Source organism: Microcaecilia unicolor, chromosome 11 (genome assembly GCF_901765095.1).
Source record: "Microcaecilia unicolor chromosome 11, aMicUni1.1, whole genome shotgun sequence".
NCBI classification, from domain to species: domain Eukaryota; kingdom Metazoa; phylum Chordata; class Amphibia; order Gymnophiona; family Siphonopidae; genus Microcaecilia; species Microcaecilia unicolor.
In genome coordinates, this window is record NC_044041.1 from 183,519,541 (window position 1) to 183,544,067 (window position 24,527).

General features: G+C 42.8%; 1 protein-coding gene across 7 annotated transcripts in view; it reads left to right on the forward strand.

Annotated features, from left to right (window-relative positions):
- EYA3 (EYA transcriptional coactivator and phosphatase 3) overlaps positions 1-24,527 on the forward strand; it is a 271,535-nt gene that overhangs the window by 44,822 nt on the left and 202,186 nt on the right. For 4 of the 7 annotated variants that reach the window (XM_030220264.1, XM_030220270.1, XM_030220268.1 and 1 more), the window contains exon 3: positions 5,116-5,241. The exons of the other annotated variants lie outside the window; for them this stretch is intronic. The gene's annotated coding sequence lies outside the window, so the exon portion shown is untranslated. The remainder of the gene's footprint in view (positions 1-5,115; positions 5,242-24,527) is intronic. 7 annotated transcript variants of the gene reach the window in all.

The window sequence follows — 24,527 nt, forward strand, 5'->3', positions numbered from 1 at the left end:
GAATATTGCCTTTTTCTTTTGGGAAAATACCTTGTTGAAGCATGAAATTTAAATGGGATGTGAGGTCTGTTATGAAGCGGTGGGGGGGGGGGGGGGGGGGCGGATTTTATTAGGTAGTTAGGGCAAGTATCCAATTGACAGTGACTGTTGGAATATCTGTTAATCGCTTGGGTGACGGTGTCGACGGTGAGGAGGGCGAAATTTGACCAGGTTCGATCCGCTGGATATTCATCAGGGGTTGGGTCCAAGCCATTTATGAAGTTTTCGTTGTCCTGTGGTAGAGTTTTGCGTAGGTTCACTATTTTTTCGTTGAAGTATTTAGCAAGGTTGTCTGCTGATGGGGTGTCGCTATTGGTTGTTATGTCTAGTAATTTGTTCACAAGATGGTATAGTTTCCTTGTGTCTTTGTAGTCCGGCCATATTTTAGTTTTATAGTATGATCTTTTGGTTTGTCATATTACGTATTTGTATTTCCTTTGTAATTGTTTCCAAGCGTTAAGTGTATATTCATTTTTCATTTTTTTCCATGCGCATTCCAGTTTCCTGGATTGTGTTTTTAGTTTTTTCAGTTCTTCATTGAACCACGGTATTATGTCTGTGTGAGGTTCTTGTTCGTAAGGGTGCTATTTCGTCTAGTGTCTGTTTACATCTTTTGTCCCATTCTGAGAGGTAGTGTGTGGAGTCTGTGCTGTCCAGTCATTGTTGTATATCTGTTTCCAGAATGTTTCCGAGTCTATTTGGCTTCTTGTGGTGTAGATTGTATGTTCTCGTGTGTGGGGAGAACCCCTTTTCCGCCATTTTAGGTCTAGGTTTAGTTTATAGTGGTCGGTCCATGGTGTTTCTGTCCATTTGGTTTCTGTTATTAGTAGGTTCTGATCTGAGGACAGTTTGTGTGAGATGAGGTCAAGTGTGTGCCCTTTCACATGGGTTATTTGCATATGAAGCCATTTAAGATCACATGAATGAAGGAAATCCTTGCATTCTCGTGCGTTGGCAGAGTTTGGGTCTTCTAGGTGAAGGTTTATGTCTCCTAGTACTAGTATATTGGAGTTGGATATACAAGTACTAGAGATGAAGTCCATGAAGTTTGACTGCTTATCGTTCCAACTGCATGGTGGTCTGTAGAACAGGATACAGTTTAGGTGGTCGAGCAGGGTTTTATGTTGGATTCTGATTGAGGCTATTTTGAGTTGGGTTATTATGGATTCGCCAGTGATTTCGATGGTGAAATGGGATCGGTGTATAAGCGCTATACCTCCACCTCTCTCTTCTTTTCTGGTCCAGTGGGTGATTTTATATCCTGGAGGGCATAGATTTAGGATGATTGGGTCCTCTTGATTATGGATTCACGTTTCGGTGATGAAGAGTAGATCAAGTTTAGCTGCCATGATCCAGTCTGTTGTTTTGTTTACTACGAATCTGGCATTAGTGGACATAGGTGCTCATTTTCAAAGCACATAGACTTACAAAGTTACGTGCGTTACTATGGAACTTTCTAAGTCTCATATCATGTATTTTATAAAACAGATGTGTAAATCATGACTTTGTCCATACTCCACCTTAACTCACTCCCTGAGCATGCCTACTACAAAATACATGCCATACTTGACCCTTGCATACATTAAGGGAGACCTGATTTTATAACAGACCTTTCCCATACATAAATCATAATTTTTTAACATATGGGGGTAAATATTCAGCTAGTAGCAGTGAGTGTTTTACTTACTGCTGCCCATGTTATTTCTGGATATTCAATGCCAGAGCATGTTCAAGCTTTGGCATTGAATATCCAGTTTATATGGTGCCAGCTAAATTGATATTCAGAACTTAACATGCCATGGGTTGCCACATAAACATAGATCTGTGTTTTATGTGCTTACCCTCTCCGGTTAAGTTCTGGCTTCGCCCTCAGAACACCCCCAAAATAGCTGACTTTCACTTAGGTGTTATCTGCTAATTTTCAGCAGCAATAACTGGTTAAGTGCTGCTGAAATGTAATGGATAGCCCTTAACAAGTGATTTGTCACGTCTATGGTCGTGACCCTTCTCAAGCTTACCTTATTTCTGGCGGTCAGCCTCTAAGCTGGCTGCCGTCTGGTCTTTCTAAGTTAGCTCTGTCTCTGTGTGCTGGCTGCTTCCAGCATGGCTCTGATTGCTCCTCTGTGCAAGACCTGCATGGTCCATCCAGTCTGCCCTACAAGATAAACTCATATGTGCTACTTTTTGTGTATACCTTACCTTGATTTGTACCTGTCCTTTTCAGGGCACAGACCGTGTAAGTCTGCCCAGCACTATCCCTGCCTCCCAACCACCGGCTCTGGCACAGACCGTATAAGTCTGCCCAGCACTATCCTGCCTCCGGCTCTGCCACCCAATCTCGGCTAAGCTCCTTAGGATCCATTCCTTCTGAACAGGATTCCTTTATGTTTATCCCACGCGTGTTTGAATTCTGTTACCTCTCCCGTCTGCAAGGATATATTAAACAAATCTTTAAGAGGACCCGCCAGAACCTCTCTGAGCTCCCTCAATATCCTGGGGTGGATCCCATCCAGTCCCATGGCTTTGTCCACCTTTAGCTTTTCAAGCTGTTCATACTCACTCTCTTCCGTGAACGGTGCTCTATCCACTTCAATCTCATTTGTACTTTTTGCAGTCCATCGCGGTCCTTCTCCAGGATTTTCTTCTGTGAAAACAGAACAAAAGTATCTATTTAGCAAATTTGCTTTTTCTTCATCATTTTCCACATAGCGGTTCGCGGTATCTTTTAGTCTCAATTCCCTTTTTAGCCATTCTCCTTTCACTTATATACCTGAAGAAATTTTTGTCACCCCTCCTTACATTTCTAGCCATTTGTTCTTGCGCTTTCGCCAGACGTATCTCTCTCTTGGCTTCTTTCAGTTTCATCCTGTATTCCTCCTCATCTTCCTTTTCTTGAGTTTTTGTGTATTTCTGGAACCCCAACTCTTTAGCCTTTATTTTCTCAGCCACTTGCTTGGAGAACCATATCGGTTTCCTTTTTCTCTTGCTTTTATTTACTTTCCTTACATAAAGAAAGGTTTGTGGCCCTATTTATAGCTTCTTTCAGCCTGGACCACTGTCCTTTCACTTCTCATATTTCCTCCCAGCCCATCATCTCCTTCCTCAGGTATTCCCCCATTTTACTAAAGTCAGCACGCTTGAAATCCAGAACTTTGAGTTTTGAGTGGCCGCTCTCCACTTTAGCTGTAATATCAGACCAAACCATTTGATGGTCACTGCTGCCCAGGTGGGCACCCACTCAGATATTTGACATGCTATCTCCATTTGTGAGCACCAGATCCAGTGTCGCTCCCTCCCTTGTGGGTTCCATCACCATTTGTCTGAGCAAACCGCTTTGTAAAGCATCCATGATCTCTCTACTTCTTTCCGATTCCGCAGACGGAACCTTCCAATCTACATCCGGCAGATTGAAATCTCCCAGCAACAGCACCTCTCTCTTGTTTCCCAACTTTTGAATATCTGCGATCAGGTCTTTATCTAATTCCTCCAATTGTTTTGGAGGTCTGTAGACAACACCCACATGTATAGAGATTCTATCCTCTCTTTTTAAGGTGATCCATATCGCTTCTTCCTTTCCCCAGGTCCCTGTCATTTTGGTCGCTGTGATATCATTTCTCACATATAGAGCTACTCCTCCACCCTTACGACCCTCTCTATCCTTCCTAAATAGCATGGTTCTGATTGCTCCTCTGTGCTACACCTGTGTATGCTGAGTCTCTCTATGCTTCAGTATGCTTTCTGCCTGCTTCTTGGTTTGTGCCTGGACAGCACCCGTAGCTGCCTAGAGATTGCTGCAGCTGAGCCTCAGGTGTTGATGGGCTTTATTAATCACCTAGAACCTTCTGTGTTTGCCTTTGCATCGTCCCTGGTATGTTAGAGTGCTCTGTGCACTTCAGCCTAGTCCAGTTCTAGTCTGAGTTTCTTGCTTGTGTCTAGTTAGCTTGTGTATAGCTTATTCTTGTTAGCTTTGTGTGTAGCTTCTTCTAGTTAGTCTATGTGTAGCTAGTTTTGGTTATATTGCTTATTCCTAGTCTTGCCTCTGGTCTGTATTCCTGGCTTGGGTTTCTTTCTTAGTGGCAGCTTGGCAGCTTTCAGTATTGCTCTGCTCCCTGCCTGTATTTCTAGCTACTGGAGCTTCAGCTATAGTCCTGTTCTCTGCCTGTATTTCTCAGCTACTGGAGCTCCAGCCATAGCCCTGCTCCCTGCCTGTATTTCTCAGCTACTGGAACTCCAGCCATAGCCCTGCTCCTTGCCTGTATTTTTAGCTACTGGAGCTTCAGCCATAGTCCTGTCCTCTGCCTGTATTTCTCAGCTACTGCAGCTCCAGCCATAGCCCTGCACACCTGTCTGCCTTGCTTTTATCTAGGTGCCTGTGGGCACTTCTGAATCCTGATTCCTGGTGTTCCTGCCTGCTAGTTCCAGTACCAGTTTTCCTCCAAGCCCTGCCGGCTGCCTGCACCCGGGGGCTCAACCTCCGGGGAACGGCTGCTAAGTGTAGGTGAAGCCTAGGTCCAGTCCACTGTGTTCCGGTCCAGTGGGTTCCAGTCCAGTGCGTACCAGTCCGGTGCGTTCCAGTCCCGTGTGTTCCAGTTCAGTACTCCAGTCCGGGGTTCCAGTCCTGTTTTGCCTTGTCTCTGGTTTGGAGGTGATTTTGCCTGCCACTGCCACTCCACTGCAGGGGTCCAAGGACTCACAACCCAGTGCTTCTGGGAGAAGCGTGACACAATTTTACTGGTCAGCGGCAATGCTTCCTCTAAGAAGTGGCCTGGTGTGTGCAGATTTTTTTTCATGTGAGCAACAAGTATTAAAATCCAACAATTTTTGAGCTCCAGTATTAGCAATTCATTTCTCTATATAGCACAAAAGAAAAAATTGTGAGCAACCATGTAAAATCTGTGAATGATGCTCCTAAAATGTATGAGCAATCACTGATGTGCACCGCTTAGAGGGAAAATTGGTCAGCAGTCACATGTGGCCGGTTAAATCATTTTGAATATTGACCAGATAGAAAAGGTTTATAAAATTAACCTCCAAATGATGTAGCTAGAATACTATTTACTTGTATTTCTCTTTCAGGAGCATAAGAGGTGCCCTGCTTGACCAGACCAATCCATCAAGTCCAGCATCCTCTGTCCAATAGTGATCAATCCAGGTTACAGGTATCCAACAGGATCCCATGAAGACAGCAAGTACCAAGGCCCAGTAAGTCTGGACCTTGGGACAAGTCCACCGGAGATGTTGAAATGTCCCCTGTTCTCCACATTCATGCCAACACTGCTCGTTCTCAATCCCAGGTGTATTGGGTTAAAATACTACATTCTTATCATCCCTCTGGACCAGCCCAGATTGTGCCTGATGGGTTGTACACGCCTTCCAGCAGCTAGAGACTGAGAACACTGACTCTTCAGAGAGAGTCAATAAGAGCCCTTGCTAGAATAAGAAAGATCCAGTAATCTCAGTCTCCAGCAGGTGGAAGGTGGCGAGCCCTTCAGTCTTTTCCTCTGTTTATTTTCCTTCTGTAGGGGTTTTTGTTTTTCGATTGGTATACTGTGTTTAATGCAGTACTCTTCTTAAAATCTGGTTTGGTTAAACCTGAGGCTGAGGTCCGCGAGGATCTTTTTGAGCCTTGTGGGTGCTACACCTGGGTAGCCAGGTCCCCTCCCCCAAATCCTTCGTATTTGCAGCATTCATAGATCTCTTCGAGGGAAGAGCAGCTAGGCTGGGAGAGGCAGCCGTTTCTTGACAAAAGAAAAGGGAAAGTAAACACAATCCCGGTTTGCACAGCTTTCTGAGCACCTTTTTTAAACCGATTCTCCTCCTTGTGCGAATAATGGCTGTCCTCTTGGTTTTCCCCCAGAGCACAGAACTAAAAAAAAAAAAGAAAAAAAGTACCGTGCCATGTTTGTTTTGTTGGTGGCACGGCTGAAAAATAGCAACACTGCACAGTGTATCAGCACCGCGGCATGGGTGCTAGCAGTGTCTGCAAATGCTGTACCTCCATGGAGAGCTCCTTGGAGGCAGGACCCTCCACTACAGTCGCTCCGGTTCCTTCGGGGGGGGGGGGGGGGGGGAAGGGATGTAATAATGGCAAAGGAGAAATCGACAGGTCCTGGTAATTGAATTTGCTGATGACACAAAGTTATTCAAACTTGTTAAATTGCGGGAGGAATGTGAAAAATAACAAGAGAACCTTACAAGACTGGGCGTCTAAATGGCAGATGACATTTAATGTGAGCAAGTGCAAAGTGATGCATGTGGGAAAGAGGAACCCGAATTATAGCTACATCATGCAGGGTTCCACGTTAGGAGTCACTGACCAAGAAGAGATCTAGGTGTCGTCGATGATACGTTGAAACCCTCTGCTCAGTGTGCTGCTGCGGCTAAGAAAGCAAATAGAATGTTAGGTATTAGGAAAGGAATGGAAAACAAAAATGAGGACGTTATAATGCCTTTGTATCGCTCCATGGTGCGACCGCACCTCGACTATTGTGTTCAGTTCTGGTCGCCACATCTCAAAAAAGATAAAATGGAATTAGAAAAGGTACAGAGAAGGGCGACGAAAATGATAAAGGGGATGGGATGACTTCCTTATGAGGAAAGGCTAAAGCGGCTAGGGCTCTTCAGCTTGGAGAAAAGGCAGCTGAGGGGAGATATGATAGAGGTATATAAAATAATGAGTGGAGTGGAAAGGGTAGACGTGAATAATTTGTTTACTCTTTCCAAAAATACTAGGACTAGGGGGCATGCGATGAAGCTACAAAGTAGTAAATTTAAAACGAATCGGAGAACATATTTCTTCACTCAACATGTAATTAAACTCTGGAATTCGTTGCCAGAGAATGTGGTAAAGGTGGTTAGCTTAGCAGAGTTTTAAAAAGGTTTGGATGGCTTCCTAAAGGAAAAGTCCATAGACCATTATTAAATTGGACTTAGGAAAATCCATTATTTCTAGGATAAGCAGTATAAAATGTTTTGTACCTTTTTGGATCTTGCCAAGTATTTGTTACCTGGATTGACCACTGTTGGAAACAGGATGGTTGGCTTGATGTACCTTTGGTCTGTCCCAGTATGGCAATACTTATATACCTATGGCTTTGGGGGGAACTGCAGGCATTTTAGCTGTCTCAGCTGATCAGTTTGTCTCGCTGCTGGTTCCTTCAGAGCGGGTACAGTCAGAAACTTTTTCTTTCTTCCCTGCAGGCTCTGCTGGGGGGTTTCCTCCTGATTTGTACTACAAATGTATAGAGCCGTTATGTTACAGAACTCTAATCCCTCTCCGGTTCCTTTTGGCAAAAGACCTTCAGATAGCTGGTGGCATCTAAACGGTCCAGGCAGTCCTGGGCTCTGGATGAGAAGCTTGGTTCTGATCCAGACCTGGAGATGCCCTCCTTGGAGGAACAGAAATTTTCTCAGGATGGCTCTATGGAGGATGATTCTGGCCAGGGAAATTCAGGGGCTGAACCCTTCGTTCCTGGGGAGGATCCCTCGGTCCTTAGAATTTTTCATAAGGAAAGGGAAATGGGACTTGATATATCGTCTTTCTGTGGTATTTTGCAACTACATTCAAAGCGGCTTACATATATACAGGTACTTATTTGTACCTGGGGCAATGGAGGGTTAAGTGACTTGCCCACAGTCACAAGGAGCTGCAGTGGGAATCGAACCCAGTTCCCCAGGATCAAAGTCCACTGCACTAACCACTAGGCTGCTCCTCCAGCTCCAGGAAGATTTGCAGGAATTAATATCTTTGGTTTCCTCCAGCTTACACTTTGAGAGAGAGGAATCTTGGGCGGCGGAGCCCTGCAAAGTGTATCTACTGATAAAGGGGTTCCTTAAGCCAGGTAAGACTTTTCCGATGCATCAAGACATCAGGGATGTCATTCAGGCAGAATGGGAGGTCCCAGATTTGACCTTTAGGCCCTCCAGATCTTTGGTCTGTCTCTAGCCGGTTCCACAGGCTGACAAATCCTTATTGAACCCGTGGTAGATGCAGTGGCCTCGGCAGTCACTAAGCGTAATACGGTGACAGTTGTTGGTGGCACAGCACTTAAGGATGTGCAAGACCATCGTATGGAGACACTGTTGAAGAGTAGCTTTGATGTGTCGGCCTTAGCTGTGCAGGCAGCCATCTATGGGTCTTTGGTAGCCAGAGCTTGTTTTTGCTGGTCAGAGAGAGTTCTTGATAGAACTTCAGATGATTTGTCAGAGGTGGTAAAGCTAGAAATGGGTTCAGCTTTTCTGATAGATGCCTTATATGATTTGCATGAGTGTCAACCAAGTCTATGGCTTTGAGTGTAGCGGCTAGGCAAGCTCTTTGGCTTAGGGGTTGGTCAGCAGCTTTGGCTTCTAAGTCTAAGCTCATTAAGTTTCCCTTCAGGGGTTCCTTGTTGTTCGATGAGGAGTTGGACAAGCTAGTCTGAAGTTTAGGGGAGACTAAGGTCCAGAGGCTTCCCGAGGACTGGCCTAAGACTGCTAGGCACAATTTGTTCCTGGGCCAGGGTCGCAACTCTCTGCATTTTAGATTGGATAAGGCGGCATCGGTTCAACGCTGCAGGTTTTTACAGAGGAATCGGTCCTTTCGGGGGACTCGCAAGGCAGGCAGGGATGCAGGAGTCTCTTTCCAGTCCTCCGCTCGTCCTTCCCAATGAAGGTGTCTGGGTCTAGCCTCTGGTTCTGGTAGGAGCGTGGTTGGCGCAGTTTTACCAGTGGTGGGCCCAGATCACCTCAGACCAGTGGGTGCTAGAGGTTATTCAAGAAGGGTACGCCTTAGAATTTGTGCGTCCTCTGTCAGACGCATTTCTGGAGTCTTCTTGCTGGTCTCGCTTCAAGGCGGCCATCGCCAGGGACACTCTAGAAAGGCTTCTTAATCTCCAGGCTAATTGTCCAGTTCCCTTGGTGGAACTCAGGCAGGGTGGGTACTCAATCTACTTTGTTGTCCCCAAGAAAGAGGGTTCTTTCAGGCTGATTCTGGAGCTCAAGGCCGTCAGCCAAGTTCTCAGCTTCGTTTCGTTTGGAAACGCTTCTGTCCGTCATAGTAGCAGCATGATCCGGAGAATTATTGATAGCTCTCGACCTTACAGAGGCCTGTCTACACATTCCAATTCGCCCTCTGCATCAACATTATCTACGCTTTGCGATTCTTGGCAGACATTACCAGTTTGGGGCTTTACCATTCGGCCTGGCAACGGCCCCTTGCACCTTTACCAAGGTGATGGTGTTGGTCGCAGTGGGTCTCAGGAGGGAAGAAGTTTTGGTTCATCCTTACCTGGACAACTGGCTGATTAGAGCAGAGACCCACCAGGAGAGTCTGCGGGTCATGGAGCGGGCAGTCCAATTCCTGCAGTCCCTCAGATGGGTGGTCAGCTTGCAAAAGAGTCATCTACAGCCGTCTCAGTCACTGGATTATCTAGAAGTCTGTGTTTCTTACAGAAGCCCGAAATCTCAAACTGCAGACCCTAATTTGTCAATTTCTGCGAACATCATCCCCGTGTGCGAGGGATTACCTTCAAGTGCTGGGGTCCATGACTGCGACAATTTCCTATATCACCCACCAGGGAAAAACTGAATGGGAATGGTTTTCATGGGAGGATACTTAAGAAACAAATAGTGTGTAAATTTGCCTGCTTGTATTCCCCACACAAATTAGCAGGTATAAATGTGTTCAGGGAGTTGTGTCAAATAATTTTCAAAGGCAAAGTATACAGATAGTTTCCTTTTGATAACTGGTGTAAGTTATGTAGATAATCGCCCTCAAATCTGTTACAAAAAAAATCCTTCCTGTATTATACTAATTGGTACAGATTGTCAGATGAAGAATAACTAAGGGTAATCTGATTACTGGGTTAACTTCAAAGGGTCTGTTTGAAGCAGTCCCCTTAGTATCAAAACTATATACAGAGGAAAGGTCCCACTTAACTTTCTTTCTGAGCAGTTCTGAGATAAGAGGACATTTCTCTGGGTGAGTGAATGTTATTTTGCTCTCTATTTTTATTAATTTAAAAATTGGGGTTTAAAAGAGGAATTGTAGGCTATTTGATAAAGACAGAATTAAAAAAAAATCAAACTTTATTAGCTAGTCTCCATACCCTTTTCCCCATAGTTATAAAATATGAGCTTTCTGACACAGCATTAACAACCTGTAGAAGGCACAGCAAGGTCTAGTTCAGTCTTCACCACTAGGGGATGCAATATGTTATTGCTCCGAGGTTGTATCTCCAGGAGCTTCTGTTCAAGAGGGAAGGGTTAGGACGGCTGTTGTAGTTGGTGATTCGATTGTTAGGCGTGTAGATAGCTGGGTGGTTGGTGGACGTGAAGATCACCTGGTCATTTGCCTGTCTGTTGCAAAGGTGGCAGACTTCATGTTTCACCTAGATAGGATTTTAGATGGTGTTGGGGAGGAGCTGGCTGACTTGGTACATGTAGGTACCAGTGAAATGGGAAAATATGAGAGGCAGGTTCTGGAGGCCAAATTTAGACTCCTAAGTAGAAAGCTAAAATCCAGATTCTCCAGGGTAGCATTTTCAGGAATGCTCCCCGTTCCATGTGCAGGGCCTTAGAGACAGGCAGAGCTCCGGAGTCTCAATGCATGGATGAGGTGACGGTGCAGGGAGGAGTGTTTTAGGAACTGGGCAACATTCTGGAGAAGTGGGAGCCTATTCCGAAAGGATGGGCTCTAAATGAGGGTGGGACCAGGCTGCTGGCATCAGCATTTAAAAAAGAGAGAGAAAGCAGCTTTTAAACTAGAAACTAGGGGAAGGCCGACAGTCGCTCAAAAGCGCATGGCTCGGAATAAGGTATCTTTCAAATGTATCACCAAAACAGGGAAGATAGGGCATCCAGATAGCAAGGTTGCAATACAGACCATATAAACCAGGTGTCCTTAAATAAAAAGCAGACAAATTTCAAGATTGCACATTATCACTGTCAAGTGCTGAACAAGATGTAAATAGGAACAACAAACATAGTTTGAAATGTCTATATGCAAATACCAGAAGCCTAAGAAATAAGATGGGAGAGTTAGAATATATTGCACTGAATGAAAGAATAGATATAATAGGCATCTCTGAGACCTGGTGGAAGGAGGCTAACCAGTCATACTAGGATACAAATTATATCACAGTGATGGGGTAGATCTAATTGGTGGAGGGGTAGCATTGTATGTTAAGGAGGGCCTGAATTGAATAAACTAAAAATTCTGCAGGACATGAAACACATCTTGAAATCCCTATGTATTGAAATTCCATGTATAAAGGGGAAAATGATAGTGAGAGGAGTGTACTACCATCTACCTGGCAAAAGAATCATTTGGGCCACTAGATAATTGAGAGGTAAAAGGGGCACTCAGGGAAGACAAAGCCATAGCTTCGGTCTTCACCGAGGAAGGTGTGATGTGAGAGAGATACTGTTGCCAGAAATGGTATTCGGTGCTGACGAGTCAGAGAAACTGATGTAATGGGGCAATTTGACAAATTGAAGAGTAGCAAATCACCTGGACTGGATCGTATACATCCCAGAGTACTGATAGAATTGAAAAATGAACTTGCAGAACTATTAGTAATATGGTACTGGAAGATTGGAGGGTGGCCAATGTAACTCTGATTTTTAAAAAGGGTTCCAAAGGTGATCCAGGAAATTACAGACTGGTGAGCCTGATGTTGGTGCAGGGCAAAATGCTAGAGACTATTATAAAGAATAGAATTACAGAGCATATACATAAGCATGGATTAATGAGACAAAGCCAACATGGATTTAGTGAAGGGAAATCTTTCTTCACCAGTCTACTACATTTCTTTTAAGGGGTGAATAAGCATGTGGATAAAGGTGAGCCAGTCGATATTGTGTATCTGGATTTTCAAAAGACATTTGACAAAGACTCCAGAGGAAATTGGAAAGTCATGGGGGTGGAGGTAGTGTTTTCTATTGTGGATTAAAAACTGGTTAAAAGATAGAAAGTAGGATTAAATCTCAATAGGAAACCATTGATAGTGGGATTCCGCTGCTTTTTAACATATTTACAGTGGTGGAAATAAGTATTTGATCCCTTGCTGATTTTGTAAGTTTGCCCACTGACAAAGACATGAGCAGCCCATAATTGAAGGGTAGGTTATTGGTAACAGTGAGAGATAGCACATCACAAATTAAATCCGGAAAATCACATTGTGGAAAGTATATGAATTTATTTGCATTCTGCAGAGGGAAATAAGTATTTAATCCCTCTGGCAAACAAGACCTAATACTTGGTGGCAAAACCCTTGTTGGCAAGCACAGCGGTCAGACGTCTTCTGTAGTTGATGATGAGGTTTGCACACATGTCAGGAGGAATTTTGGTCCACTCCTCTTTGCAGATCATCTCTAAATCATTAAGAGTTCTGGGCTGTCGCTTGGCAACTCGCAGCTTCAGCTCCCTCCATAAGTTTTCAATGGGATTAAGGTCTGGTGACTGGCTAGGCCACTCCATGACCCTAATGTGCTTCTTCCTGAGCCACTCCTTTGTTGCCTTGGCTGTATGTTTTGGGTCATTGTCGTGCTGGAAGACCCAGCCACGACCCATTTTTAAGGCCCTGGCGGAGGGAAGGAGGTTGTCACTCAGAATTGTACGGTACATGGCCCCATCCATTCTCCCATTGATGCGGTGAAGTAGTCCTGTGCCCTTAGCAGAGAAACACCCCCAAAACATAACATTTCCACCTCCATGCTTGACAGTGGGGACGGTGTTCTTTGGGTCATAGGCAGCATTTCTCTTCCTCCAAACACGGCGAGTTGAGTTCATGCCAAAGAGCTCAATTTTTGTCTCATCTGACCACAGCACCTTCTCCCAATCACTCTCGGCATCATCCAGGTGTTCACTGGCAAACTTCAGATGGGCCGTCACATGTGCCTTCCGGAGCAGGGGGACCTTGCGGGCATTGCAGGATTGCAATCCGTTATGTCGTAATGTGTTACCAATGGTTTTCGTGGTGACAGTGGTCCCAGCTGCCTTGAGATCATTGACAAGTTCCCCCCTTGTAGTTGTAGGCTGATTTCTAACCTTCCTCATGATCAAGGATACCCCACGAGGTGAGATTTTGCGTGGAACCCCAGATCTTTGTCGATTGACAGTCATTTTGTACTTCTTCCATTTTCTTACTATGGCACCAACAGTTGTCTCCTTCTCGCCCAGCGTCTTACTGATGGTTTTGTAGCCCATTCCAGCCTTGTGCAGGTGTATGATCTTGTCCCTGACATCCTTAGACAGCTCCTTGCTCTTGGCCATTTTGTAGAGGTTAGAGTCTGACTGATTCACTGAGTCTGTGGACAGGTGTCTTTCATACAGGTGACCATTGCCGACAGCTGTCTGTCATGCAGGTAACGAGTTGATTTGGAGCATCTACCTGGTCTGTAGGGGCCAGATCTCTTACTGGTTGGTGGGGGATCAAATACTTATTTCCCTCTGCAGAATGCAAATAAATTCATATACTTTCCACAATGTGATTTTCCGGATTTAATTTGTGATGTGCTATCTCTCACTGTTACCAATAACCTACCCTTCAATTATGGGCTGCTCATGTCTTTGTCAGTGGGCAAACTTACAAAATCAGCAAGGGATCAAATACTTATTTCCACCACTGTATAAATGATCTAGATATGAGAGTAACTAGTGAGGTCATTAAATTTACTGATACACAAAGTTATTCAAAGTTGTTAAACTGGAAAGTGATTGTGAAAAATTGCAAGAGGACCTTGGGAGACTGGGCATCCAAATGACATATGACATTTAATGTCAGCAAGTGCAAAGTAGTGCATGTGGGAAAGAGGAACCCAAACTATAGCTGTGTGATGCAAGGTTCCAGATTAGGAGTCACTGATCTGGAGAAGAATCTGTGTCATTGTTGATGATACATTGAAACCCTCTGCTCAGTGTGTGGCGGCAGTGAAGAAAGCAATTAAAATGTTAGATGATATTAGGTAAGGAATGGAAAACAAAATGAGGACGTTATAATGTCTTTCTGTCGCTCCATGGTATGACCGCACCTTGAATACTGTGTGCAATTCTTGTCACCTCATCTCAAAAAAGATATAGGTGAATTGGATAATGGTACAGAGAGGGGTGACAAAAATGATAAAGGGGATGCGATGAATGAGAAAAGGCTGAAGCGACTAGGGCTCTTCAGCTTGGAGAAAAGACGGCTGGGGGGAGATATGATGGAGCTCTATTAAATAACAAGTGGAGTGGAATGGGTAGACATGAATCATATGTTTACTCTCCAAAAATACTAGGTCTAGGGGGCATGCAATGAAGCTACAAAGTAGTAAATTTAAAACGAATCTGAGAAAATATTTCTTCACTCAACGTGTAATTAAACTCTCTGGAATTCATTCCCATAGAATGTAGTAAAGCAGTTAGCTTAGCCGAGCAGTTAGTTAAAAAAAGGTTTGAATATCTTCCTAAAAAAAAAAGTTCATAAGCCATTATTAAAATGGACTTGGGGAAAATCCACTGCTTGTTTCTAGGATAAGCTGCATAAAATATATTGTACTGTTTTGGATCTTGCCAGGTACTTGTGATCTGGATTGGCCACTGTTGGAAACAAGATACTGGGCTTGATGGACCTTTGGTCTGTCCCACTATGGCAATTCTTACGTTCTCAAAAAGGGGATGGAGGAGGAGGAGGAAAATTAGAGGTTGTCAAGAAACACCTAGCCACCTGCCTGGGGTTACCCTGCAGCCAGTTAGAGGGTCTATTCTCAGCACAGCTCAGGTCCGCCTGCACCTGCCATTTGTGCTGTACACGAGCACTCTCCTCCCACCGACTGGGTCCCAACCGCGTCTAGGTGGGTCTCTCACTCTCAGATTATCCCCAGTGATTTCTAGGTTACTCCCAGTGGTCCCACAGTTGCCAGAAAGCACTTACAGACCCAACACACAAACCACCAGGATTCTTTATCAGTCCAGACAAAGAGGCAATAAACTAAATTGTTTATTGTCTTAAAAGTTGAACAGTGTAACATAAAAAGTACAATCAGCAAACAATAATAGAACTGAAATATGGATAAATTATAACACTTAATAAACATTTGTTTACAATGAAAAAAAACCACCACCTGCTGGCTAAATAGGATAAATATATATCTTCTACTAATAAAAAAAAAACAAAAATCTGCCTAGAGCAATAACTTCAGAAACTACTGTATTTATTTGCTCTACAAATCTAATATCGCTTGTGCAAATCTATTAAAGGTCACTTGTATTTATCAAAATGTCGGCCTCATAAGTCCAGAGTACCAACTCAGTGGACACACCTGTAGTGACTTTCATCATAGGCCACCACCCACCTCCGAAAAACCTGCAGAAAAAACGACTCTAAACAACAGAGAAAAAAAAATTCTGCAGTAAAAAACGGAGGATATACTTGTGACGAATCTTTAAATGCTCAAGCAAAAAAATTAAACTATATTCTCAAACGAGAATGTGTATTATCAGAAGAGTAATTTTCAAAATAATCAAAAAGTATGCTATCAGGAGAAAAAAAAAACCTATGATACATAGATAGTTCACCCCAAAAAACGAAGAATTACTTAGCTTCATGCAGCGAAAAAACCTAAAGTGCTTTCACAGAGCCAATCCTCATTGTAGTATATCTTCCTATCTATGTAGAGATGTCTCATATTCATAAATGGCTTCTCCCGTTTTCACATCCAAAAGATTTCATTCATATCCAAAGATTTCCTTCACCAAACATGGTTCTAATAACTCTCTCTCTCTCTGACCTTTAATAGATTTGCACAAGTGATATTAGATTTGTAGAGCAAATAAATACAGTACTACTAATAATAATCATTTCTATAGCACTACTAGACATACGCAGTGCTCTACACATTATTTGCAAGTACTTACTCTGTCCCTGGAGGGCTCACAATCTAAGTATTTGTAACTGGGGCAATGGAGAGCTGTTCTGGTGCTAATTTTCAGGGCTGGCACAACCCGGTAAGCGTGGTAAGCATGGCAGGAGGCGCCTACCTCTGGAGCCAGCAGCTCACAGTTCCAGCCCCAGCTGCAGCCCTTGGTCCCCACCTTCCCGCCCTCAGCTCCCCAGTAGCCCTCTTTTTTTACCACCCTGCATTTAAATCTGTTTTACCTCAGTTAAAGTGGCAGCAGTGAAAGAAACGGGCTTGCCTTGATCCTGCCCTTCCCTCTGTGTCCTGCCTTCCTCTGATGCAATTTCCTGTTTCCACAAGGGTGGGACACATTGTGAGGGAAGGGAAGGCTTGAGGCAATCTGCGACTGCTTCTTTCACTGCTGCTGCCGCTTTGACTTTGAGGTAAAATAAAATGGATTTAAATGCAGGGCGGCAGGAATAAAAAGGGGATTGTTGTGGGAAAAGAGGGTGGGCAGGTGGGGGGTTGCAGTTGGAACTGGAACTTGGGGGCTGAAAAGGGGGTAGGTGGGGGCTGGGGCCAATCGCTGGACATGGAGGGGAGGGCAGGGGAGAGAGGAGAATTGCTGGACATGGATGGGAGGTGAGGGCAGGGAGGGGAGAGAGGAGAATTGCTGGGCATGGATGGATAGAAGGGAGAGGGGAGAGTTGCTGAACATGGACGGATGGCGGGGAGGGGTTGGGAGTAGAAAGGAGAGGAGATGCTGGATGAGCTGCGGGGGGGGGGGGGGGGCGCCAGAAACCCTAGCACCGGCCCTGCTAATTTTAGAGAGCTATTTGGAAAGCACAAGGCTTCTGATCATCAGGGCACAGGATTTTTTTCCATAAATACCGAAGAGAAATATTTGTTTAGCACATTTGCTTTATCCTCATCACTCTCCACATAGCCATTTTTGGCATCTTTCTGTCTACCAGTTGGATATCTTTTCTCCTTTCCCCAATATATCTGAAACATAGAAACATGACAGCATATAAGGGCCAAATGGCCCATCCAGTCTGCCCATCCTCAGTAACCATTAACTCTTCATTTTCCTAAGAGATCCCACGTGTCCCATCCTTTTTTAAGTTCCAACACAGTCCTAGTCTCCACAACCTCCATCGGGAGGCCATTCCATGCATCCACCACCCTTTCCATGAAAGAGTATTTTCTTAGGTTCCTCCTAAGCCTATTTCCACAACTTCATCCTATGCCCTCTCATTCCAGAGATTTCCTTCATTTGAAAAAGGCTCACCTCTTGTACATTAATACCCCTGAGATATTTAAACATTTCTATCATATCCCCTCTCTCCCACCTCTCTTCCAGCATATACATGTTGAGGTTCATAAGCCTGTCCCTATATGTTTTATGAGAGAAACCGCTGACCAATTTTGTAGCCGCCATCTGGACTGACTCCATCCTGTTTATATCTTTCTGTAGGTGCGGTCTCTAGAATTGGACACACTACTCTAAATGGGGCCTCACCAAAGACTTATACAAGGGCACTATCACCTCTTTTTTTTTCCTGCTGGTCATCCCTCTCCTTATACACCCAAGCGTCCTTCTGACTTTGTCGCTTTTTCCATCTGTTTGGCCACCTTAAGATTATCAGACACAATCTCCCCCAAGTCTCGCTGTTCTTTCATACACAAAAGCATTTCACCCCTATAATATACCGTTCCCTTGGATTATTGTATCCCAAGTGCATGGCCTCATTTCTTGTCATTAAAACTGAGTTTCCAATTTTTGGACCATTCTTCAAGCTTCTCTAGATTCTTCCTCATGTCGTCCACACCCTATTACAGAGTTTGGTATCATCTGCAAAGAGACAAACCTTACCAGACAGTCCTTCCACAATATCACTCATAAAGATGTTAAAAAAAAAAAAAAAAAGAACTGGCCCAAGGACTGATCCCTGCGGTACACCACTGATAACATCTTTTTCCTCGGAGCAAGCTCCATTTACCACAACCCTCTGTCTCCTTTCATTTATGCTGCCTCAAGCCACTAGCTGAGCTGATATGGTCAATGAACACTTAGTTCTACATTTATGTGGATGATGTGCAGCTACTCATACCCATTGAACCTGACTTACTACAGCCTTGAATAAACTGATTACCTGTCTAACATCAATTCAAGAATGGGCTCAACACAACAAACTTTGCCTGAACCCAAGTAAAACCGAGCTTCTCTGGGTCCCTAACACAAGTGGATACATACCTGACATCAAAATCCCTTTTGGGAAGTACAAACTCCCCCTCAAATCAAAATTCAGGAACCTTGGAATACAGTTAGAGTCAACACTTACTTTGATTCCACAAATCCAAGCAGCCTTCAAGAGCTGCTTCTACTATTTGCGACAGCTACGTTGCCTCTCTCCTTACATCAAGAAAGTAAATCTTATCCCAGTTGTACATGCCATGATAACATCAAGACTGGATTACTGCAAAGGGCCTGCATCAGCTCCAGTTGATTCAGAATGCAGCAGCAAGACTCATAGAAGGTTGCAAGCGACATGACCACATCACACCATTTTTGCAAAAACTTAATTGGCTACCAGTACAATACAGGGCCAAATTTAAAACTCTGTCTGATCTTCAAGGCCCTAAAAGGAAATGGCCCTGAATACTTGAAAAATAGGGTGATCCTCCACACATGGACACTAAGGTCCTCCCAAGGGCTTTCACTAACCACACCCTCTCCAAAAGACATTACATGATGTGATACCCACAAGCGAGCCTTCTCTGGAGTAGCCTCCACACTCTGGAATGCACTTCCTGAAAGGCTGCACTTAACACAAGACTATCTCTACTTCAGGAAGCAGGTGAAAGCTTGGCTTTTCAACCAGGCCTTTAATTGAAGAAGTAACTAACTTGTTAGTCTCACTCACACACACAAGGAGTGACTCGGGCTGCATATACTGCAGCAGGACGTTTATCCACTCCTAACCTAGCCGAGATAATATTTAACCATCTCTCTGACCTTATGTGCAACTTTCTTTAAATCAATCACCTTACTTTCTAACTCTTCCTACTTTCTTACCTTACCTATCTATTTGTTACATCTTTGCTTTACCCTTCACTATAAGTACATAAGTACATAAGTAGTGCCATACTGGGAAAGACCAAAGGTCCATCTAGCCCAGCATCCTGTCACCGACAGTGGCCAATCCAGGTCAAGGGCACCTGGCACGCTCCCCAAACGTAAAAACATTCCAGACAAGTTATACCTAAAAATGCGGAATTTTTCCAAGTCCATTTAATAGCAGTCTATGGACTATCAATTATAATGTTCCATTACATATTGTGTTGGCATTGTAAGTAATATACCATGCCATACTTTGTATTGTTTTTGAATATTTTTACTGCTGTAATTGCCTGTTGCTCATGTTAGAGATCTATTCTCACTGTACACCACCTTGAGTGAATTCCTTCAAAAAGGTGGTAAATAATTCCTAATAAGTAAATGTAACCAGTTTTTAACCCAGCTAGTCACTTTAGGTCCCATATTTATCAGTCGCCTATGTGGAACCATGTCAAAGGTTTTTCTAAAATCCAAGTACACCACATCTAGCGCCCCTCCCACGTCCAACGTCTTGGTCACTCAGTCAAAAGAAGTCAGTCAGATTTGCCTGGCAATACCTTCCTCTAGTGAAACTATGCTGCTTCGGGTCCTGCAGGCCATTTGATTTGAGAAACCTTACAGTTCTCCGTTTTAGAAACATTTCCATTAATTTACTCATCATTGAGATCAGACTGATCGGTCTATAATTCACAACCTCCTTTGCTTCTGCTCTTGTTCAGAGGGACCACATCCACCCTTCTCCGGGACCACTCCAGACTCTAAGGAAGCATTGAAGAAGTCAGATGGAGCCGCCAGAATTTCTCAGAGTTCCTTGAGTACCCTCGGATGTCTTGTCACCTCTCCTAACATCTTTAGCCATTTTTTTCCTTCTGCCTGCACTTTCACTAGCAGTATTTCCCTCTTTGCTTCTTATGAGTTTAATCCGATAATCTTTTACATGGTCCTCTTGTTGCATTCTTCTGTATTTCTTGAACAAAGCCTCTCTTGTTCTTATTTTTTCATCCACTTATTAGGAGAACCATACAGGCTTCCTGTTTCTTTTGTTTTTGTTTGTTTTCCTTGCTTAAAGATCAGTTGCCATATTTATAGTAGCTTACAGCTTTGACACTGTGCTTCCTCTTCACCTGTGTCTACCCATGCCATCCATTCCTCCTTCAGGTATTCCCCCATTTTACTAAAATCAGTAGGTCTGAAATCCAGTACTTTGAGTTTTGTTGTTCTCACTCCACTTTTACTCTTATATCAAACCATATTGTGTGATAATCGCTATTACATAGGTGGGCACCCACATAGTCTTTGGAAGCACTTCCTCCATTTGTGAGCACTAGATCCAGTGTTGACCCTTTCCTCGTGGGTTCCGTCACCATTTGTCTGAGCGAGGCACTTTGAGGTGCATCCATGATCTCTACTTCTTTCCAATTCTGCCAACGAGACGTTCCAATCAACATGAGGCAAGTTGAAATCTCCTAACGATAGCACCTCCCCTTTTATACCAAGCTTTTGAATGTCTTCTATCAGATCCTTCTCCAGCATCTCCATTTGTGCCAGAGGTCTGTAGATAACACCCGCATGGATACAGGTTCTGTCTTCTCCTCCAGGACGATCCATACAGTTTCTTCCTTTCCCCAGGATCTCTTCATTTCAGCCATTCTGATATTGTTTTTCACATACAGTGCCACTCCTCCACCTCTTTGGCCCTCCATATGTTTTCTTGCTTGCTGTGGTATTTTATTCTGCAGGAGCAAGCTGCCCCTGACCTGCAGGTGGCCTTCATTGTGTATACAATCTATGCCCAGTATGTGGCCTGGGATAGATATATTTTGGGCCATAGTGGGTGGTTTCTATTTAGTGTGTGGTTTGGTGATCATATGTACAGATTAATTAATTTCTTTCTCAGTAGAAAATATGATCAACTGCTTGTTAAATCTTTAGCTGGTACCTTAACTTACATGTTAAGACTTTAGTGGGTAGTGTTAACAGCCTAAAATAAATGGGTCCCAGTAGTGTCAGCAGTATATTATTTATTTGGTGGTAACCTAAGTGTGACAGCATGAGGTACAGGTCAAGTAACTTCTCTCTACGTGCACAGACTGAGCAGGATTTCACATTACTCTTAAGCCACTGTTTACAAAGCCGCGCTAGTGACTGGCGGTGCGGTACTGCCAACACGGCCCATTCACACATGCAGCTTTGTAAACGGGGGTTAATGAGCGGAAAAGAGAGATGCTTTTACAATCCTTATATAGCATTTTTGTTCTCCTTGTAATATGAATTTTTGTCAGGAGCTATCTTCTGAATCAAGATTGTCTAACTATAGATAAATATATTTATCAATGGGGGAGAAGTAAGGTCCTCTAACCTCATACTATGGATAAGTGGAACCTGAGGGACATGTGATGTAAAGTGTCATCTCAACGAAAAAGTGAGCAGGAGCTCCTGGGCCCAGAATCCAAACCATCATGTCTGGATCCTGCTCACTGACGATCTGTGTCAAGCTGTAAAGCTGATAGCAGAAAGAGGTAGGTGGCCACAGGCACCTCCTGATTTTATTCTGGACAATATGTAGTTATATACTGAGATGGAGATTGACTGTGATCTTGCCCTTGCCGTAGGGTTTTCCTGTGCCCAGGCCTGGGGTATTCATAAGTGCATTTACTGTAGCAGGTCATGTTTATCCACTCCTGCCCTAGCTGAGATAATATTTAACCATCTCTCTGACCTCATGTGCAACTTTCTTTAAATCAATCACCTTACTTTCTAACTCTTCCTACTTTCTTACCTATCTGTATGTTACATCTTTGCTTTACCCTTCACTATCAGTTATAATGCTCTATTACGTATTGTGTTGACATTGCAAGTAGTATACCAAGCCATACTTTGTATTGTTTTTGAATATTTTTACTGCTGTAATTGTCTATTGCTCATGTTTGATCTATTTTTACTGTACACCGCCTTGAATGAATTCCTTCAAAAGGCAGTAAATAAATCCTAATAATAAAGTAAATGTAAATGTGTATCTAAAATGCATTTAGCCCTGTGTATTGTACATGCATTTGTTTGTGGCTGGAAGACTGTGAAATTTTGAAATTAGGGCTTGCTCAAATGAAGTGGATTTTTAAAAAAGTAATTTTTATTCGGCAGTACCCAAGTTATGCTTCTTAACTGTATTTATTCATAGTTAATTCATGTCCCAGAGACAAAATATATTATTAATAAAAGTTGCAAAACTCACTGTAATAGGATGCATTTCTTATTGACATACTTTTTTTCACCCTTTGCTGTCTCCTTTGGAACTGTTAGTTGTCTTACCTGAAAATGTCTGAATTTAGTTGTGGATAGTTTGCCGCTGTAGAAATACATCTAAAGATTTAGCATGTAACTAGCAAATTGTTTTAACTTCTGTATACTTGGAACCAGTTACAAAAGTTGATATATGTAAAAATATATATATATATTTTAGGTTAGTCATGTTGCTTGATGTTAGTTTTGTATGCTGTAATCCAGGAGACCTGTGTTTTGATCTTCTGTGTGTTGGATTCATTATAGTTCTGTTGTGTTATAAAAGTGATGCATTATGGTAGAGGCAGAGTCTAAAATATTCCAGTAGCACTACTGAGTGTATGCAGCACAAAACAGATGCATACAAGTGTGTGTTCACCATGGAGCAAACAATCTAATAGGGAAAATGTGGATGGGAGAGGAGACATCCTGTTGTCAGGAAAGAACACTGAACAGTTTGCAGGATGCTTGTTGTCATAGCGCTGAAGCTCAGAAGAGGGGATGATATATATTTTTGCTTCTGGTTTCTTGTGCCGAGACAAATCCGTTTGGAGTCTTTGGAATTCTTTAGTTGTGCTGGTCCTAGCCATGGCTGAGAACCCAGAATTTTGTTTAAATCAGGGCTTCCTAAATCTGTTTCACTGCATAAGTTTGAGACCTAGTATATTCAGATTTATTTGCATATTCATTTATATCCTGTAAACTTCACTGGTGGGGGGGATCACCAGGACAGGGTGAGGCAGCTTTGACTTAAATAGCCATGCTAGTCTTTTCATGTGTATGCTGCAAGTTATGTGGTTTGCATAAAACACAGGCATCTAAAGCACTAATATGGAGTCTGTTCTCGTGAACATCTGATGTCAGACTTTGGAGCAGTAACAGGCAGCACTTTCTGTTCTCTTGATATCACAGGTGTTTTAGAAGATTCACTAAACTTTTTTTCTCGTACATAAAATAGGAGGAAAGTCTTATAAATCTGGCCCAGGAGTTTCTGGTGGTGTTTTATGGTCTATAAATGCCCCCTAGTGGATTCAGTTTGTATAGAATATTTTTTCAGAGAATAATTGAAAAATGTTATAAAATAAATGTATATCAGTTTGACATTTTAAATCTGGCCATGCTTATATTAGAATTTTTTTTCAGGCATTCAGGGTTTTATTCTTTACTTTTATTTTACTTGATTGTGTTTTCTGTAAAGGAAAATATTTATTGGCAAACTGCTGCTTGCACGTGGAAGTAGTATTTTTAGGCAGAAATATAATTCATTTTGTATTACTTTTGTATTTTTGCTATCATTTATGCAGCTCGGAAAGCTTTTTCTATCCTGGTTCTTCATGATTTTAATTTCCTTATTTGCTGGTTTGTTCTTCCCTTTGAGGTCTTTTTCCAAGGGCCCCTTTATTTGTGTTCTGGGAAGGGGTGCATTTTAAAATATTAGTCATGTTCCCATATTTAAAATAATCTCTTCCTAAAGATCTTTTGTAAGTGCTGCTGTCTTTTTTGCTTGAGGTCATTGTTGTGCTACCCTGGCTATTTCATACTCTCGATACACCCGAGTAGTTCTTACATGGTTTAATGATGATGATCAGCACAGTAACATAACAGTTATATAAATCTATAATGATAGCATTGATTGATTGGGGAAGTGATGGTACTTCAAATATATTCCAACTCTAGCATTTAATAAAAATCAGATTGACTAGTTTGTTTTTTTTAATGTGTTCTAACTGCAGGGGGGGGGGGGTTATATAAAGCCCTGGAGGGAGTTTTTCTTGTACACCTACATCTCAGATTTTGAGGGAAAAAGTATGCATATATCATGTTGAAGATGTATTTTTTCTTGTAAAATTTAAATTTGAGGTATGGAATCTTGGGATAGAGATGGAAGTGCACGAGCATATGTTGGAATTTCCATAAAGTTCTCTGTCAGATCTGTCTGGACCAGTAGTGCTTTGATCTTATTGGTTTGATCTTGCATATACACAATGTATATGTGTGTGTTTGTGCATGGTTCTGTATAATATATGATAGCAGTTCTTGGTAGCTGAGTGCCCTCTGTTGACAGATGGCCTTTAATGCGGGTTTCAACAGAAATATTTGATTATATGCAGGTAACTTATATGAGTCTCTTTCTATTGTGCTTTGCATTCTGTCCTGCAATCTATGTAGTAGTAGGAACACTTCCAGGCAGTACATTGACAGCAAAGTTGCATTTCATTATATAAAGACAGCA